Genomic DNA, 19,596 nt, shown 5'->3' on the forward strand with positions numbered 1-19,596 from the left:
GGCCCCGTAAATGCTGATCCAGTGTCTGATGTCCCCCATTTGGAATGCTCCAGTATATGATGGGCCTCATGGATGATGCTCCAGTGTATGATGGGCCCTAATAATGCTCCATATATAATGGGCTCCATTTCTAATTCTCCAGTGTATAATGGGCCCCGTAAATGCTGATCCAGTGGCTGATGTCACCTATTTGGAATGCTCCAGTATATGATGGGCCTCATGGATGATGCTCCAGTGTATGATGGGCCCTAATAATGCTCCATATATAATGGCCTCCATTTCTAATTCTCCAGTCTATAATGGGCCCCGTAAATGCTGCTCCAGTGTCTGATGTCCCCCATTTGGAATGCTCCAGCATATGATGGGCCCCATTTTTAATGAACCGAGGCATGGTATGTGAAAAGAGCTCCATGTAGTTATCTGAAGTGTGTGCTGCCATATCCTTCACTTTTGATGTGGGTGAAGGACACAAGGCAAGGGGTTGCTCCTGACCAGAAGCCTGCACTGACGACTCAGTGCTTGGATTTTTTGAAACTTCAGAAGAGGAGGCGATAGAGCTGGAGGCTGTTTCAGCAATGTAAGCCAAAAACAATTCCTGATGCTCCGGCTTTAAAAGCAGTCTACCTACTCCCAAAAAAGGGAGCCTTACAGGCCTTCCGGAGCTACACCATGACACAAGCTCAACACCTTCTGCCCTAGCTGCTATTGTGTTTTTGGCACTACCAGCAGATGCACCACCATCAGTACCAGGTGGCCCCCCACGCCCACGTCTGCGTCCTCTTCCACCATACTTCCTCATGTTTTGAAAAATGGACCCAAAATACCAGCAGATATATGGTACTGTATCAGAAGCGTACAGCTCTATACAGTCTATGGATAACAGTAAATCTCCATATATATTTCATGAGTCATACACAGACGCTCACAGACTCAGTATGGATTACACAATAAAATAAAAAGTTGAAAATGGGTCACCTGAATCTAAATAGCAAAAAAGGTTACTGTATCAGAAGTGTACTGCTGTATACAGTGTTGGCCAAATTTGAAATCTCGGTATATATTTCCGGAGTCACCCTCAGACGCTCACTCAGTCTGGGTTTGACCATAATAAAAAATGTTGTTAAAAAGGTACTGGTGGTAATATACATTGTGCAATCACATCCCGGAGTTTTTTTAGTTCGACATTAGAATCTTCAGCTAAATTTTCAGGGTCTTGGCCGTAACCATTATCCTTCGGCTTTATCCCCAGAAGTTTTCTTTTCCGCAATATGGGATTATTGACAATGTTCAATAGGTTCAAGTTGACATTGAGATCTTGAATTCTCATGTTGGCAAGTTGCTCAGCATGGGCTTGTTGTATCCCAGCTCTTGTTGTAAGTGTCTTCTTTGCGCCTCCAGAACCTGAGGTGCTACATAATACGGAGTGAACTGTGGCGTCATTAGGTCCCCCTGGTCTATTTTTGCAAAACCAAAATCACTCAATTTCACTGGAGCATCCAAAGAGTTATCCTTAAAGAGCAGGTTCTCTGGTTTCAGATCTCTGTGTGCAATATTTAGCGAGTGACAATGCAGTAGGGCCAAAGCAATCTGCTTTGTTACTTGGCTGGCTTGCTTCTCAGTGAAGTGCCGGTGCTGGCTGATTCTGTGAAACAGCTCGCCCCCCTCCATCATCTTCATAACAATTAGGAGCCGTGCCCAGGGGCTTGATTCATGGGGGAACTGCACACTGTTTGCTTAAATGTCAATTATTTGTACAATGTTTGGATGCGATGCGCACAACATGTGGAGTCCTACCTCATTTCTGGCTTTTGGGCGATCAATGAGAATTTTCAGTGCAAAACGTTTTTGTGTTGATTTTTTCACACATACTCTTACGGAACCACTGATTCCTGCCCCAAGCTTCTGGGTCCAATTGATATTAAATTCTTCAAGAATGGACGTCTCCTTTATTGTTCTGTCCATGGAGTTCCCGTGAGGCTTCCCTCAGCGACAGCTGTAAATGGCGCAATCGCAGCGGGTCAGAGCTGGTGACCATTCATGAAGCCACCGGCCTGAGCCTCCATACAATGTCACCAAGGGGAGGGCAAAAGACTGGAAGCGGAGGGACTGGAGGTTCTGGAGGCGCAAAGAAGACACCAGAAAGAGAAGTCTGGAATTATTCCTACCTCGCCAACACCGTACACTTACAACAAGATCTGTGACTTGTGGTCCTTAGGTGTCATTATCTATGTGATGCTCTGTGGCTATCCTCCGTTTTACTCCAAGCATCACAGTCGGACTATCCCAAAGGACATGAGGAAGAAAATAATGACAGGAAGCTTTGAGTTCCCAGAGGAAGAATGGAGCCAGATCTCTGAAGTGGCAAAAGACATTGTTAGAAAGCTGTTGAAGGTTAAGCCAGAAGAACGTCTCACCATTGAAGGAGTTCTGGACCACCCTTGCCTGAACTCTACTGAAGCTCTCGATAAAATTTTGCCATCTGCACAGATGATGATGGACAAGGCCATGGTTGCTGTGATACAACAAGCCCATGCTGAGCAACTTGCCAACATGAGAATTCAAGGTCTCAATGTCAACTTGAAACCATTGAACATTGTCAATAATCCCATATTGCGGAAAAGAAAACTTCTGGGGACAAAGCCGAAGGATAATATTTATCGCCAAGACCCTGAAAATTTAGCTGAAGATTCTAATGTCGCTCTAGAAAAACTCCGGGATGTGATTGCACAATGTATATGTCAGAGACACCGCACTGCACTTGCTCATAGAGCCAGTGCGCGTGTCCTGAGTACAGAAGCAGTGCTAAAAGATACCTGTGGAGAAGGGCAGCAGAGGTGACCATGCGTGCTTCAGGCTAATAGTGTCAGGGTCCAGTCAGCGCTGGAAAGTAAAGAGGCATAGGACCTGCGGACACTGAAAATGAATAATCTGGCACGGGACCTATGGTCATGTGACTGCAAGGGGGCGGGGCTTAGCGTTCTGTTTTCAGATAGGACAGGACACCATACAACAACTCAGAGTCAGGCAAAACAGAGGTCACAGCAGTACGGGCAAACGAGGTACAGGAGGGACAAACAGACGGGTAGTCAGACAAAGCCAAAGGTCATACACAAGAGGGCGACGTGGTACCAAGGGGACAAGCAGAGAGCAATGGGGGGCCACCGGACCCCCAGGTCTCTCAGGGTACTTGGCGTGAAAGGCTCGGATCAACCGATCCGCATGAACTGATCGAGCAGGAACCCACGAGCGTTCCTCAGGACCGTAGCCCTTCCAATGTATCAGATACTGAAGGGCGCGACGGACCAACCTGGAGTCGACAATTCGTTCCACCTCGTACTCAGCCTGCCCATCTACCAAAACCGGTGTCGGGGAAGATGATGATCCCTCCCCACCGGACCTCACAGGTTTCAATAGGGCCTTATGGAAAACATTAGGGATCCTTAGAGATGGCGGAAGACTCAACCGAAAAGCCACCGGGTTAACTGCTTCGGTAATTACATAGGGACCTATAAACTTGGGTCCAAACTTCGCAGAGGGGACCTTGAGCCTTATATTTTTGGTGGATAACCATACCTTATCTCCGACCTGAAACACTGGACCCACGGATCGTTTTTTGTCCGCAAAAAATTTAAATTTGTCCTGGGCCTTCGTAATGTTATTCTGGACCTCCCGCCATACCTTCCCCAACCGCTGGATCGTCTCATCCGCCCCAGGACACCCAGAATTCAAGCGGGAAAATTCTCCACAATGAGGATGAAACCCATAATTGCAAAAAAATGGAGATGTACCCGTAGACTGGTTAGTGCGGTTGTTAAATGCAAACTCAGCCAATGGTAACACAGAACACCAATCATCCTGTCGGGCTGAGGTCAAACAACGCAGAATTTGCTCCAGAGACTGATTGGTCCTCTCAGTCTGCCCATTAGTCTCTGGATCGTAGGCAGATGAAAAGGACAGACAAATACCCAACCTCCTACAAAAAGCTCTCCAAAATCTGGACACAAATTGCACTCCCCTATCAGACACCACATTCAGGGGTACCCCATGCAACCGCACCACATGCTCCACAAACAATCAGGACAATGTTTCTGCATTAGGTAGAGCTGCCAAAGGTACAAAATGTGCCTGCTTACTAAACCTGTCCACTACGACCCAGACCATGGTATTACCCTTGGAAGGGGGAAGGTTGGTGATGAAATCCATGGACAGATGAGTCCATGGTCTCTCAGGAATTGGTAGTGGTACCAATTCCCCGGCCGGCCGGTTATGGGGAGTTTTCGCACAGGCACAAACCTCACACGCAGACACATACTCCCCAACATCAGAGGCTAAAGAAGACCACCAGAATATTCTAGCAATGGCCTTCCGGGTCGCTGAGATCCCTGGATGTCCACCTAGAAATGAGTCATGGAACTCCTGGAGGACCTTGAGACGAAACTGAGCTGGCACAAAAAGTTTATCGACCGGCTTAGCTGGAGGTGCAAGAGCCTGGGCTTCTCGAATCTCCCGTTCCAACACATTAGAAACCTCTGCCACCACCACCCCAGGCTGAAGAATGGAGGATGGAGGTTCCGGGGGGGACACCGGATCTAGACTGCGTGACAACGCATCCGCTCTGATATTCTTGGATCCTGGTCGAAAAGTGATCGAGAAGTTGAATCGGGAAAAAAAAAGTGACCATCTAGCCTGTCTGGGAGTCAACCTTTTAGCTCACTCAATGTAAGCTAGGTTTTTGTGGTCCGTGATTACCGTTATAGGATGAACAGCCCCCTCCAAAAAATGCCTCCATTCTGCAAAAGCCAATTTTACGGCCAGAAGTTCCCGATTCCCCACATCATAGTTTCTCTCCGCAGGGGAGAACTTCTTTGAGAAAAAGGCGCAAGGTCTTAAATTGGTCAAAGTGGCGGGTCCCTGGGACAATAACGCCCCCACCCCCACCTCTGAGGCGTCTACCTCAACAATAAATGGTTCAGAGGGGTCCGGTTGAATAAGAACCGGGACCGACATGAAACATTTTTTCAAAAACTGAAATGCCGCTACCGCTGCGGTTGACCAATTCTTGATATCGGCCCCCTTTTGAGTCATGTCTGTGAGGGGTTTAAACACCTGTGAGAACCCCCTTATAAATTTCCGATAATAATTAGCGAACCCTAGGAAACATTGCTGACCCTTCAAATCACACGGTTGAACCCACTCGAGAATGGCCTGCACCTTATTAGGATCCATGCGATACCCTTCAGCAGACACGATGAACCCCAGAAAGGACAGTTCCTGAACAAAAAATAAACATTTTTCAAGTTTAGCAAAAAGACAGTTCTCCCTGAGCCTTTGGAGAACTGCCCGAACATGACCAATGTGAGCCTGTTTATCAGGCGAGTAGATTAAAATGTCATCCAAATACACCACCATAAAACGTCCAATCAAATCGGAGAACACATGATTTATGAAATTTTGGAAGACCGCTGGAGCGTTGGTCAGGCCGAAGGGCATGACCAAATTTTCAAACAACCCTTCAGTAGTGAGAAAAGCGGTCTTCCACTCATCTCCGTCCCGGACTCGGATAAGGTTATACTCTCCCCGTAGATCTAATTTCGAAAACCACTTAGCTCCGGACAACTGATTGTATAAATCAGGAATAAGTGGAAGGGGATAAGTATTCCTCACAGTTATTTTATTTAACTCACGAAAATCGAGGCATGGGCGCAAACCACCGTCTTTTTTTTTTTACAAAAAAGAACCCTGCCGCCACAGGAGAAACAGAAGGACGAATATGTCCCTTACGGAGGCTCTCGGAAATATATTCCTTCATCGCAGCCCGTTCCGGACCCGAGAGGTTATACAGGCGGGCTTTGGGCAATTTAGCACCTGGAACCAGGTCAATGGCACAATCAAATGGGTGGTGTGGTGGTAAAACCTCAGCCTCTTTTTCGGAGAAAACGTCTGTATAATCTATCAGGCACTCCGGAATGCCTTCTAGACCCACGGACGACACAGACACAGAAACAAGACATTTATCAGAGCAATAGGGACCCCATTTAACAATATCCCGAGATTCCCAATTAATCACAGGATTATGCAGATGTAACCAAGGGAACCCCAACACCAGTCCCGCAGGCAGGTTGTTCATTACAAAACATGAAATACGTTCCTGGTGTAAGGAACTCACTTTAAGGAGAAACTCTTCAGTACAAAACACAATGTCATTCTTAACCAGTGGTGTTTTGTCAATAGCAACAAGGTGAATCAGAGTCTCCAACCTAACTGTCCCTAACTTACACCTGGCCGCCAAGTCAGAGTCAATAAAGTTCAATGATGAACCGCAATCCACGAAGGCAGAAGTGGATGTGGAGACACTCCCACAACAAAGTTCCACTTGAAATGACATTTTAGAAAATGCAGAAAAGGGTACCTGAGAGCCTGGGTGACCTCCACGATAATCACCCGGGCTCAGTCGCTTGTTGGTTAGTGGCCGGGAGGGGCAATCCTTTTTCCAATGTCCAGACTCGCCACTGTGAACACAGCATTTTCTCACGTGCCGTTGTCTCCTTTCTTCCTCCTTAAGGTTGATGGTTCCCATCTCCGTGATTTTCAATGAAGAACTGGCTCCCCTTCCGTGGGAGAATAATGATGTCTCGGTTTGTATCACTCCCCTTGCCCGTAACCTGCGATCCATTCGGACGGCCTGTGTCATAGCTTCCTCCAGGGCCTCAGGTGGGGGGTGGAGAGCCAAGGCGTCTTTCAGATGCTCAGACAGGCCTCTACGGAACAACCCCCGGAGGGCGGCGTCGTTCCAGCAGACCTCAGCAGCCCAGCGTCTGAACTCTGAGCAAAACCACTCGGCTGAGTGCTTCCCCTGGCAAACATTCATCAGCATGCCCTCAGCCATACGCACCCGATCAGGCTCATCATAAATATGCCCCAGGGCCTCAAAAAATGCATCCACAGTCATACGCTCAGGGGCCGTGGTAGGAAGGGAGAAAGCCCAAGCTTGGGGGGCTCCCCTTAACAGAGACATAATGACCCCCACTCTCTGACTTTCATCCCCAGAAGAGTGTGGTCTTAAGGAAAAAAAAAGCTTACAGCCCTCCTTGAAAACTCTGAAGTCATTTTTATCTCCAGAAAAGGTATCTGGTAACTTCACTGGAGACTCAGGGGAAATTAATGTATCATCCCGAGCCCCCAATGAAAGAACCCCCTGTACAGTGTCGGCGATCAGCTGCTGAGACTGAGCCAGGACTCTTTGTTCTCCAAAGAGTTTCTGAGACATCTGCGTCAGATGCTTAACCTGTTCAGAAAGAGTGTGCATAGGATCCATCACACACACAGGTGAATGGGAGCAGAGAAAAAAAATGGTATGGGTCAGTTATAATGTCAGAGACACCACACTGCACTTGCTCATAGAGCCAGTGTGCGTGTCCTGAGTACAGAAGCAGTGCTAAAAGATACCTGTGGAGAAGGGCAGCAGAGGTGACCATGCGTGCTTCAGGCTAATAGTGTCAGGGTCCAGTCAGCGCTGGAAAGTAAAGAGGCATAGGACCTGCAGACACTGAAAATGAATAATCTGGCACGGGACCTATGGTCATGTGACTGCAAGGGGGCGGGGCTAAGCGTCCTGTTTTCAGATAGGACAGGACACCATACAACAACTCAGAGTCAGGCAAAACAGAGGTCACAGCAGTACGGGCAAACGAGGTACAGGAGGGACAAACAGACGGGTAGTCAGACAAAGCCAAAGGTCATACACAAGAGGGTGACGTGGTACCAAGGGGACAAGCAGAGAGCAGTCGGGTCACAAGCAGAAAGTCATACACGAGAGGTAGCGCAGTACAAGAGGGTCAGGCAGAACTCGTAACAGGGACAGAACCGGATCACAACCGAACAAGCAAGCAAGATATCAGGCACAAGGCACACGTATACAAGAGGTCACTTAACTCAGCCGAGGGCAGGAGTATAACTGACACCGGACCCAGGTCCAGTGAGCACTAAATAGCCTCCTTCTGCCAGAGAGAGGCAGCACAATTAACCCATAGTCTAACCAGGACGGGTCAAAGCGAAATCCCGTCCTGGATCATGACAGTATATTACCACAAGCTGGAGAAAATGAAGATGAAAAATTAAAAAGGTACTGGATAACAAGATGGCAAGTATATATATTATAGGGTACAATTAAAATCTCCGTATACATAGTCCCGTAGTCACTCTCATACGCTTACTCAGTATGGATTTGACCGTAACACTAAATGTCGACCAAAGGTACTGTATAGCAAGATACAAGCTGTATCGAGTATAGGGTAAAAATTGGTATCTCCGATTCACCGTCTATATAGAAGGCGTAAACCACACAAGCTCACTCACTATGAATGATACCTTAATAAAAAATTTTGAACAAAGGTATTGTATCAGCACATACCAGGTGTATCCAGTCGATGGGTAATTGTAAATTTCCGTCTACCCTTCCGGAGTCAGACACAGACACTCACAGGCTCAGTATGTATTACACCAGAATTTAAAAAGTAGAAAAAGAGAAAGGTATTCGAGGCGTACACCAGTATACAGTGTTGTGGTACTTTTAAATCTTCGTATATATTTCAATCTCAGTAAGCCAGTCCATACTCTCCGCTACTGGAAACTACATGGATAAAAGTACAGACGGAAAGTCGAGTGTTTGCAGAAATTCGGTAATTACTCATCGCGGAAAAATCTCACGGTAGATGTTGCAGACAATGCAGACCCTCAATTACTGTGTCTGTGGAGACAGCAAAAACGGTTCTTTGTGAAGTAAGGATTGCTTTATCGCAGTAGCGTGGATCACATCACCGTTACTCGTCTCCATCAAATTGTGATCACAGGGAGAGATGTAGACATGGTCCTCACTGCCTATCATGATGTGTCTGGGCATTTTGGCGGGCAAAAGACAGAATCAATAGGCCGTAGGCGATTCTATTGGATTGGCATGAGAGGAGACATTGAAAAATGGTGGCAGGATTGTCACACGTCTGTGACTATCACAACTGTGAAAGGAGATCATAAAGCACCACTGCATCCGCTTGTAAGCTGACGTCCATTACAAATGGTAGACATTGATCATCAGAAGGTAGAAACCAGCAGGACAGGCCATAGCTACATCTTAACCATCATCAATCAATACACCAAATTTCTAGTGGCCGTCCCTGTGAAGGATTTAACTGCCCAGACTACACAGCGGTGGAGCACGGAGAGGTAAGTATTGCAACTTGCAAGTGCTGTGGCCATGAGCAAGCAGGTGGGCACACTCGTGGGCGATGGTACTGGCACAGGGCCCCTCATAGTACGCTGGTGTGTCTGACGGTTAGTGGGCCCCCCCACCGTCAGAGACACTGTGTTGTACTATGAGGAGCCCTGTGCCAGTGCAGCCGGCCATCAGTCGGCCCATCCACCTGTTCAGAGCAACGGCACTTGCCCAGGTGGGCCTTGGAGGGGGGGGTGGGCAGCTCAGTTAGGGAGGTTTAAAAAATGGCATATGTTGATGTGTAGGCTGGACATTCAGCAGCTGTAAATGGCGGAATTGGGCAAGTCCGAGGAAGAGGAGAACAAAAGCGAGGCAGTTTACTGGCAACCTATGTGTCATCAGGGGAAGGTGGGACAAGATCCTTTGAAACCCATGCATGGTTCATTTTATTGAAGGTTATATCATCAACATTTTGGGTCGACAGATGGGTCCTTTTTTCTGTCAGGATTGATCCAGCAGCCCTGAAGACTCTTTCAGATAACACACTAGCAGCAGGGTAAGCGAGCTCCTGTAAGGTATATTGTGCCAATTCAGGCCAGGTGTCCAGTTTAGAGGACCAATAGTCAAAGGGGAATGACCTGTGAGGGAGAACATCGATATGGGAGGAGAAGTAGTTTGTAACCATAGTTGACAATTGCTGTCTCCTGTCACTTTTAATCGATGCAGTATTAGCAGTCGTGTGAGCGGTACTTGAGAAATCAGACCACAACATGGTCATGAAACCCCTGTCTCCAACGCCACTTCGGCTGTGTGCACCACGAACACCTTTTCCATTGTGTCCACTACAGCTCGTGGGAGAAACAGCACTACTGCTGTGTGCTGGGAAAGCCTCAAACAAACGGTTTACCAGAGTTACTTGTTTGTTAGCCAATATTATCTCTAGGTTCTCCCGTGGCATGATGTTGTGTAATTTGCCTTTGTAGCGTGGATCGAGGATGCTGGCCAGCCAGTAGCCGTCATCCTTCATCATTTTGGCAAAGCGGGGGTCCCTTTTTAGGATCCGCAAGCCATAATCGCACATGTGGGCCAATGTCAATAATGCACTGCCACTGCTGGGTGCAGGAGCACTTTCTGGTAAATCCACATCCCTACAGTCACGCACAAACCCTGTACCTGACCTTGGAATGCCAACATTTTCTCTTGCCCCCTGAGAAGCATCTTCCTGCCCAAAATAATCATCCCCCTCATCCTCCTCCTCTTCCTCTTCTTCCTCCACCTCGTCCAGGACAGTTCCCTGACCAGACAATGGCTGACTGTCAACAAGGCATCCCTCCTCCTCCTGTTCCTCCTCCGCTGCAGACGCCTGATCCTTAATGTGCGTCAAACTTTGCATGAGCAGACGCATAAGTGGAATGCTCATGCTTATGATGGCATCATCTGCACTTACCAGCCGTGTGCATTCCTCAAAACACTGAAGGACTTTACAGAGGTCTTTCAGCTTTGACCACTGCACACCCGACAATTCCATGTCTGCCCTCAAAATGCCTGCCCGTGTATCCTCCCACAAATGCATTACAGCCTGCCTCTGTTCGCACAGCCTCTCAACCATGTGCAGGGTGGAGTTCCACCTTGTTGCAATGTCTATAATTAGGCGGTGCTTGGGGAGGTGGAGCAATCGCTGCAGCTTCTGCATACGACTGGAGTGTATGGCCGAGCGACGGATGTGCGAGCACAGTCTTCGCACCTTATGGAGCAGGGATGTTAACTCCGGATAATTATTAAGGAAGCACTGCACCACCAGGTTCAAAGTGTGAGCCAGGCAAGGTATGTGTGTGAGTTTTGCAAGGCTTATAGCTGCCACAAAATTACAGCCGTTATCACTGACTACCTTGCCTGGCTCAAGATGTAGACTGCCCAGCCATGACTCAGTTTGTCGCTGCAAGTAGTCGGCCAGTACCTCCGCGGTGTGTCTGTTGTCGCCCAAAGACATCATCTTTAACACAGCCTGCTGACGCTTATCACTAACTGTTCGATAGTGGGACACCTCGTGTGCAGCACTGCCAGCTGCGAATGGAGTGCTCGTGTGACTGTGCTCTTTGGACGAGCTTTCGCTTATGGAGGAGGAGGAGGGTCAAAAGCCTACAGGCAACTGTTTTCTATACCGTGGGCTAGGCAGCACTGTTCCACCGTCGCTGTCCCCTGTGGAGCCTGCATCCACCACATTAACCCAGTGCGCAGTGATGGACACGTAATGGCCCTTGCCATGCCTACTGGACCATGCATCTGTTGTGAGGTGCACCTTTCCTCTCACTGATTGCTTGAGTGCATGGACAATGCGGTCTTTCACATGCAGGTGGAGGGCTGGGATGGCTTTTCGAGAAAAGAAGTGCTGACTGGGTAGGTCATAGCGTGGGACTGCGTAGGCCATGAGCTCGCGGAAAGCTTCACTTTCAATCAAACGGTAGGGCATCATCTCTAATGAGATTAGTTTGGCAATGTAGGCGTTCAAACACAGTGTACGCGGATGAGAGGATGAGTACTTTCTTGTCCTACTCAGAGTGTCTGGTAGGGTGAGCTGGACTGGAGAGCTGCATATGGGGGAACTAGCGGTGGACCGGATGGAGTGAGAGGGGGTTGGTGATGTATTGGTGGTGATGGCCTAGATTCAGTGTTGTGTTGCAAAACCATTGTGATTCCCTGAGTGTGTTGACCTTGCGACGACACCTCAACATTTAGTGCTGGTGGTGTGCTTAACGGTGGCGGTGGTGTTACAGTGGGGGAAGTGATGGAGCATTGCTGGCTACCTTCAGTCGGAGCAGGTGCACATGTGCTACATGAGGTTTTGTAGTCCGTCCACGCTTGCAAGTGCATGTTGGTTAAATGTCTAAGCATGCAACTGGTATTCAAATTTCTGAGTTGTTTACCTTGGCTAAAGGTCCTTCCGCACTTCTTACAGGTAACCTTTGCCTCATCAGTAGGATTTTGGACAAAGAATTGCCACACTGCACTCTTCCTACTATGGTATACATTTTCTGCCCTTGCACGCTGTGCTAAGTTGACCATCTGGCCAAGCTGTCCTGCAACTCTTTTATTTTTTGATCCACGTTTTTGGACAGCTACGGGCCTGCCAGATAACCGCTGCTGCGATGTCAATGCCTGCTGCGGATCCTTCTCCTTATCTGAACTATTGCCAGTGCCACCTTTCTCCCCCAATGGATGCCAATCCGGGTCAAGAACTGAGTCATCCATCACCTCCTCTTCAAAGTCATCTGCACCTTCCTCTTTACCTTCCTCTGTGTCACCGTGTAAGGTGGTATAGTATGCGGGAAGGGGCACCTGAGTTTCATCAGGGTCAGATTCTGGCTCAGTAGACTGTGAGGGCAATGAAGTGCTCAGGGTCAATGTACCAGCAGAATCATCTAGCAGTGGCTGTGCATCAGTGCACTCCATGTCAGATTCATCTTGGACTGGGGAATTCAGGATTTGACTGGATAACCCAGGCATGGTATGTGAAAAGAGCTCCATAGAGTCATCTGAAGTGTCGGCTGCCGCGTCCTTAACTTTTGGTGGAGGTGAAGGACACAAGGAAAGGTGTTTTTCCTGACCAGAACCCTGAACTGACGACTCCGTGCTTGCAGGTTTCGAATGTTCAGAAGAGGAGGCAATAGAGCTGGTGGCTGTTTCGGCAATGTAAGCCAAAACCTGTTCCTGATGCTCCGGCTTTAAAAGCGGTTTTCCTACTCCAAGAAAAGGGAACCTTACAGGCCTTCTTGGGACAGACGATGACACAGGCTAAAAACCTCCTGCCTTAGCTGCTATTGTGCTTTTGCCAGAACCAGCCGATGCACCACCACCATCAGTACCAGCCGCAACCCCCTGCCCACGTCCGCGACCTCTTCCACCATACTTCCTCATGTTTGGGAAAATGTACCCGAAATACCAGAAGAGAGATGGTACTGTATGAGGAGCATCCAGCTGTGTAAGGTGTATTAAAAAAATTAAATCTACATATATATTTTGTTAGTCACAGACGCTCTTCCAGTATGTATATGACCGTAATACAACAAGCAGATATACGGTACTGTATCAGAAGTGTACAGCTGTATACGTTTTTTGTGTAACTAACAATCTCTGTATATGTATTTACGGAGTGTCACACACACACGCTGACTCAGTATAGATGTTACTGTAATGCGAACAGCAGATATACAATACTGTTTGAGAATCGGACAGCTCAATACGGTGTAGGTCTGGAAAAATGGAAAATCTCCTCTGTTTGTATTTCCAGAGTCACACACAGATAGCTTGTATTTACAAGCCAGCCAGTACACGGTAGTGTGTGAGGAGCATACACCGCTATACGGTGTCTGTATGGAAAATTGTAAATCTCCGTCTATGTTTATACGGAGTGACACACGCTGTCTCTGTATAGTTTGGACCGTAATCAAACAGCAAATATACGAAACTGTTTGAAAAGCGGACAGCTCTATAGGGTGTAGGTCTGGAAAAATGGAAAATCTCCTGTTTGTCTTTCCAGAGTCACACACAGATAGCTTGTATTTACAAACCAGCTAGTACATGGTAGTGTGTGAAAAGCGTACACCACTATACGGTGTCTGTATGGAAAATTGTTAATCTCTGTCTATGTTTATACGGAGTGACACACGCTGTCTCTGTATAGTTTGGACCGTAATCAAACAGCAGATATACAAAACTGTTTGAAAAGTGGACAGCTCTATAGGGTGTAGGTCTGGAAAAATGGAAAATCTTCTCGGTTTGTTTTTCCAGACACACACAGATAGCTTGTATTTGTCCGTGATACCAGCCGGTACACGGTAGTGTGTGAGGAGCATACACCGCTATACGGTGTCTGTATGGAAAATTGTAAATCTCCGTCTATGTTTATATGGAGTGACACACGCTGTCTCTGTATAGTTTGGACCGTAATCAAACAGCAAATATACGAAACTGTTTGAAAAGCGGACAGCTCTATAGGGTGTAGGTCTGGAAAAATGGAAAATCTCCTCTGTTTGTCTTTCCAGAGTCACACACAGATAGCTTGTATTTATCCGTATACCAGCCAGTACACAGTAGTGTGTGAGGAGCGTATACCGCTATACGGTGTGTGAAAAAATTAACGCTCGGTAACTGAGCAGAACAAAATAATAAAAGTTGGAGTACTTTGAAAAAAGCAGTTTGAACAGCAGTGTGCACACACTAATGCAGCTATCAGGTAGCCTGAAAAGGCAGCCTAATCACCACCAGCGCTGCTGCACACAACAAAAATCCTCCCCTTTCACTGCACACTAACTGTACAGTGAAAAGCGCTATCAGCAGAAGCTATTTTTTTTTTCCTTCTTCCCTGCCTAACTCTCTCCCTATTCAGAATCAGCAGCAGCACCTCTCCCTATTCTAAAATCGGCGGTCGGCGGTCACGGCCTTTTATAGCCCCTGTGACACCACACAAAGCCAGCCAATCACTTCAATGCCCTTCTCTAAGATGGTGGTGGCCGCTGCCCATGTCATCGCATTGCCCACAGTGTGCGTCCTCTATTATTGGCTGAAAAAAGGCACTGGAAGCATTATTTTAAACGCGACTTTGGCGCTCGGGTCGCCGACCTCATGGCCGAACTCACGCTATGGTCGGGTTTCGTTTCATGAAACCCAACTTTGGCGAAAGTCGGCGATTTTTGAATTTGACCGACCCGTTTCGCTCAACTCTAGTGATAACAAATGTGCACTCATATTGTAATTATGTTCCCATATTGTAATTATTTCCCCATCCTGGTCCTCCTATTGTATTTATGTCCCCATTTTGTAGTTATGTTCCCATCCAGGTCCCTAAATTATAGATATGTCCCTATCCAGGTTCTCATATTGTAGATATGTCCCAATATTGTATATATGTGCCCAGCTAGGTCCCTAAATTGTAGTTATGTCCCCATCCAAGTTCTCATATTGTAGTTATGTCCCCATATACAGGTCCCCATGGTGTAGTTATGTCCCAATCCAGGTCTCCTTATTGAAGATATGTCCCCATCCAGGTGCCCAAATTTTAGTTTTATCCCCATCCTGGGTCTCATATTGAAGTCATGTCCCCTTATCCAGGTCCCCATATTGTAGCTATGTCCCCATCCAGGTTCCCATATTATAGATATCTCTCCATATTATAGCTATGGCCCCATCCTAGTCCCCATATTGTAGCAATATCCCCTTCCCGGTTCTCATATTGTTGTCATGTCCCCATATTGTAGTTATGTCCCCATCCAGGTCCCCTTATTGTAGCTATGTCCCCATCCAGGTCACCATATTGTAGTTATATCCCCATCCAGGTTCTCATATTGCAGTCATGTCCCCATATCCAGGTCCTCATATTGTAATTATGTCCCTATATTGTCGTTATGTCCCCATCCAGGTCCCCATATTGTATATATGTCCACATCCAGGTCCCATATTGTAGCTATGTCCTCATCCAGGTCCCCATATTGAAGTTATGTCCCCATCCAGGTTCTCATATTGTAGTCATGTCCACATATACAGGTCCCCATATTGTAGTTATGTCCCCATCCAGGTCCTCATATTGTAGTTATGTCCCTATATTATAGTTATGTCCTCATCCAAGTCCCCATATTGTACATACAGTGCCTACAAGTAGTATTCAACCCCCTGCAGATTTACACATTCGGAATTAACTTGGCATTGTGACATTTGGACTGTAGATCAGCCTGGAAGAGTGAAATGCACTGCAGCAAAAAAGAATGTTATTTCTTTGTTTAATTTTTTTTTAAATTGTGAAAAGTTTATTCAGAGGGTCATTTATTATTCAACCCCTCAAACCACCAGAATTCTGTTTGGTTCCCCTAAAGTATTAAGAAGTATTTCAGGCACAAAGAACAATGAGCTTCACATGTTTGGATTAATTATCTCTTTTTAAAGCCTTTTCTGACTATTTAAGACCCTCCCCAAACTTGTGAACAGCACTCATACATGGTCAACATGGGAAAGACAAAGGTGCATTCCAAGGCCATCAGAGACAAGATCGTGGAGGGTCACAAGGCTGGCAAGGGGTACAAAACCCTTTCCAAGGAGTTGGGCCTACCTGTCTCCACTGTTGGGAGCATCATCCGGAAGTGGAAGGCTTATGGAACTACTGTTAGCCTTCCACGGCCTGGACAGCCTTTGAAAGTTTCCTCCCGTGCCGAGGCCAGGCTTGTCCGAAGAGTCAAGGCTAACCCAAGGACAACAAGGAAGGAGCTCCGGGAAGATCTCATGGCAGTGGGGACATTGGTTTCAGTCAATACCATAAGTAACGTACTCCACCGCAATGGTCTCCATTCCAGACGAGCCCGTAAGGTACCTTTACTTTCAAAGCGTCATGTCAAGGCTCGTCTACAGTTTGCTCATGATCACTTGGAGGACTCTGAGACAGACTGGTTCAAGGTTCTCTGGTCTGATGAGACCAAGATCGAGATCTTTGGTGCCAACCACACACGTGACGTTTGGAGACTGGATGGCACTGCATACGACCCCAAGAATACCATCCCTACAGTCAAGCATGGTGGTGGCAGCATCATGCTGTGGGGCTGTTTCTCAGCCAAGGGGCCTAGCCATCTCGTCCGCATCCATGGGAAGATGGATAGCACGGCCTACCTGGAGATTTTGGCCAAGAACCTCCGCTCCTCCATCAAGGATCTTAAGATGGGTCGTCATTTCATCTTCCAACAATACAACGACCCAAAGCACACAGCCAAGAAAACCAAGGCCTGGTTCAAGAGGCAAAAAATCAAGGTGTTGGAGTGGCCTAGTCAGTCTCCCGACCATAACCCAATTGAAAACTTGTGGAAGGAGCTCAAGATTAAAGTCCACATGAGACACCCAAAGAACCTAGATAACTTGGAGAAGATCTGCATGGAGGAGTGGGCCAAGATAACTCGAGAGACCTGTGCCGGCCTGATCAGGTCTTATAAAAGACGATTATTAGCTGTAATTGCAAACAAGGGTTATTCCACAAAATATTAAACCTAGGGGTTGAATAATAATTGACCCACACTTTTATGTTTAAAATTTATTAAAATTTAACTGAGCAACATAACTTTTTGGTTTGTAAGATTTATGCATCTGTTAATAAATCCTGCTCTTGTGTGAAGTTTGAAGGCTCTAACTTATTTGCATCTTATCAAACCTGCTAAATCTGCAGGGGGTTGAATACTACTTGTAGGCACTGTATGTACCCATCAAGGTTCTCATAATGCAGATGTGTCTGAATCCAGTTCCCCATATTGTAGCTATGTCCCCATCCAGGTCCCCATATTGTATATATGTCCCCATCCAGCTTCCCATATTGAAGTTATGTCCGAATCCAGGTCCCCATATTATAGTTATCTCCCCATATTATAGCTATAGCTCCATCCTAGTCTACATATTGTAGTAATGTCCCCTTCCAGGTTCTCTTATTGTTGTCATGTCCCCATATCCCAATCCCCATATTGTAGTTATGTCTCCATCCAGGTTCTCATATTGTAGTCATGTCCCCATATCCAGATCCCCATATTGTAGTTATATCGCCATCCAGGTGCTCATATTATAGTTATGTGCCCATATTGTAGTTATAGCCTCATCCAGGTCTCCGTATTGTAGATATGTCCCAATCCAGGTGCCCATATTGTAGTCATGTCCCCATATCTAGGTCCACATATTGTAGTCATGTCCCCATCCAAGTCCCCATATTGTAGTTATGTCCATAGGTTTTAGAGGAACAAAATAGAAAAAAAAAGGGAAGCAAAAATGTGGTCACTCTGTACTAATATCCCCCATCCTGGTAAACATATGTCCTCAATCCAGGTATACATGGCCCCCTCATCCCAATCTTGGCATGCATGGCCCCCTAATGCTTATCCTGGTATGCATGGCCCTGTCATCCCTATCCTGGTATGCATGGTGCTTATCCGCATCCCTATCCTGGTATTCACGGCTCCCTCATACCCATCCTGGTATCCATGTCCCCCGTCAGAAAAACTTAAAAAACCATAAACCATCCTACTTACCTTTCCTGCACTCCCTCTCAGCATCTTGTTCTGATACCAGCAGATGATTTCTGCTTGTGAGCAGCGCATGGCAGTGACATCATGTGCTGCTTACAAGCAGAGGACAGGTGCAGGAATACTCACTGCTTTCCACGCAGGGACTATAGGAGTGAAGAGCAGTGAACATTCATTGATCTTTAATAGCGGGCACAGTAGCAGGTTTCCTGCAGCCAGGCAATGATGTGTGCCCGCTACTTAAGGGAATAAATATTCACTGCTCTCCACTTATATAATCCCGGGCACACGTGATCGCCCGGCCACTGCAGGAAGCCGGCGGTTGCCCTTACTGTTCCTGCAATTAAAGAGAAATGAATATTCACTGCTCTCCACTCCCATGGATGTGGAGGGTTGTGAATATTCATTTCTATTTAGCAGAGGGCACAGGGGTTAGCAGCGGCAGACTGCTCCTACCTCCTGTGACTTGGTGCTCCGACGCCGCTGCTTCTCCACCTCCCCATCCACAGGCGGTACATCATTTCAATTGAATGTGCATCTAAGGACGCATATACAGCTAAAATGAAACGCTGCCATCAGCGGACCTGAGAAAGTATGCCAAAGGGTCTACAGTGCCTGCGAGTCGCATGGAGCAGCCTCAGGGGCCGCATGCGTCCCGCGGGCTGCGTGTTTGAGACCTCTGTTTTAGAGCATCTATGATGGCAGTAGATATGTAGAAGTCAAGTGATATGAGCGCAATGAATCACTTGGAATCACTATGTAACGCAATATCTGGAATTCTCCTTTACTGCATGGTTTACACTGAGTGTTTGAGAGAGAAATAGAAAATGCTTATTGCCTGTGAACGAACAAGACAGCGCAAGCGGAGCAATTTATTTCATGTATAAGGATGTAAATTTAAAAAACAGCATTTTATATGGCCTTTTCAAAATAATACTGAAAAATTTGTAAATGTTTGGTTGTTATTTCTTCTGCTGCACCCTAGGCTATGGCTTAGGTTGGCCTTAGGGGAAATGCTCCATTGTTTTCTGTGTTTTATTTTTACGGCGTTCATTGTGTGGTAAAAATGACCTAGTAATATTATTCTTCCAGTCAGTACGATTAAGGCGATACCAGACTTGTAAAGACTTTTTAAAATTTATATAGTGAAAAAAGCAGTAGTTGCGGATCACACATTCAGCTCAGGGGAGAACTGCGCTCTCCAATCATTTCTACAAGAACTGAAGACTGCAAATCAAGTGAATCCTGCCGATAGCCTGTAAATGTAGAAGAGATGGCTGCATAGCAGTTCTACAGTAAGCCGGTGCTTTCATATTATATCATGGCTTTTTGTATGTTAGTGAATTGTTT

General features: G+C 46.7%; 2 pseudogenes; one reads left to right on the plus strand and one right to left on the minus strand.

Moving 5' to 3' along the window:
• Window positions 1–1,323: 1,323 nt before the first annotated feature.
• LOC141047825 (MAP kinase-activated protein kinase 5 pseudogene) lies at window positions 1,324–2,050 on the minus strand (annotated as a pseudogene).
• On the plus strand, window positions 2,000–19,508 carry LOC141047826 (MAP kinase-activated protein kinase 5 pseudogene; annotated as a pseudogene).
• Window positions 19,509–19,596: the final 88 nt, after the last annotated feature.

The sequence above is a fragment of the Dendrobates tinctorius genome, unplaced genomic scaffold (assembly GCF_039654945.1).
Source record: "Dendrobates tinctorius isolate UK_male_01 unplaced genomic scaffold, ASM3965494v1 ptg000129l, whole genome shotgun sequence".
Lineage (NCBI taxonomy): Eukaryota > Metazoa > Chordata > Amphibia > Anura > Dendrobatidae > Dendrobates > Dendrobates tinctorius.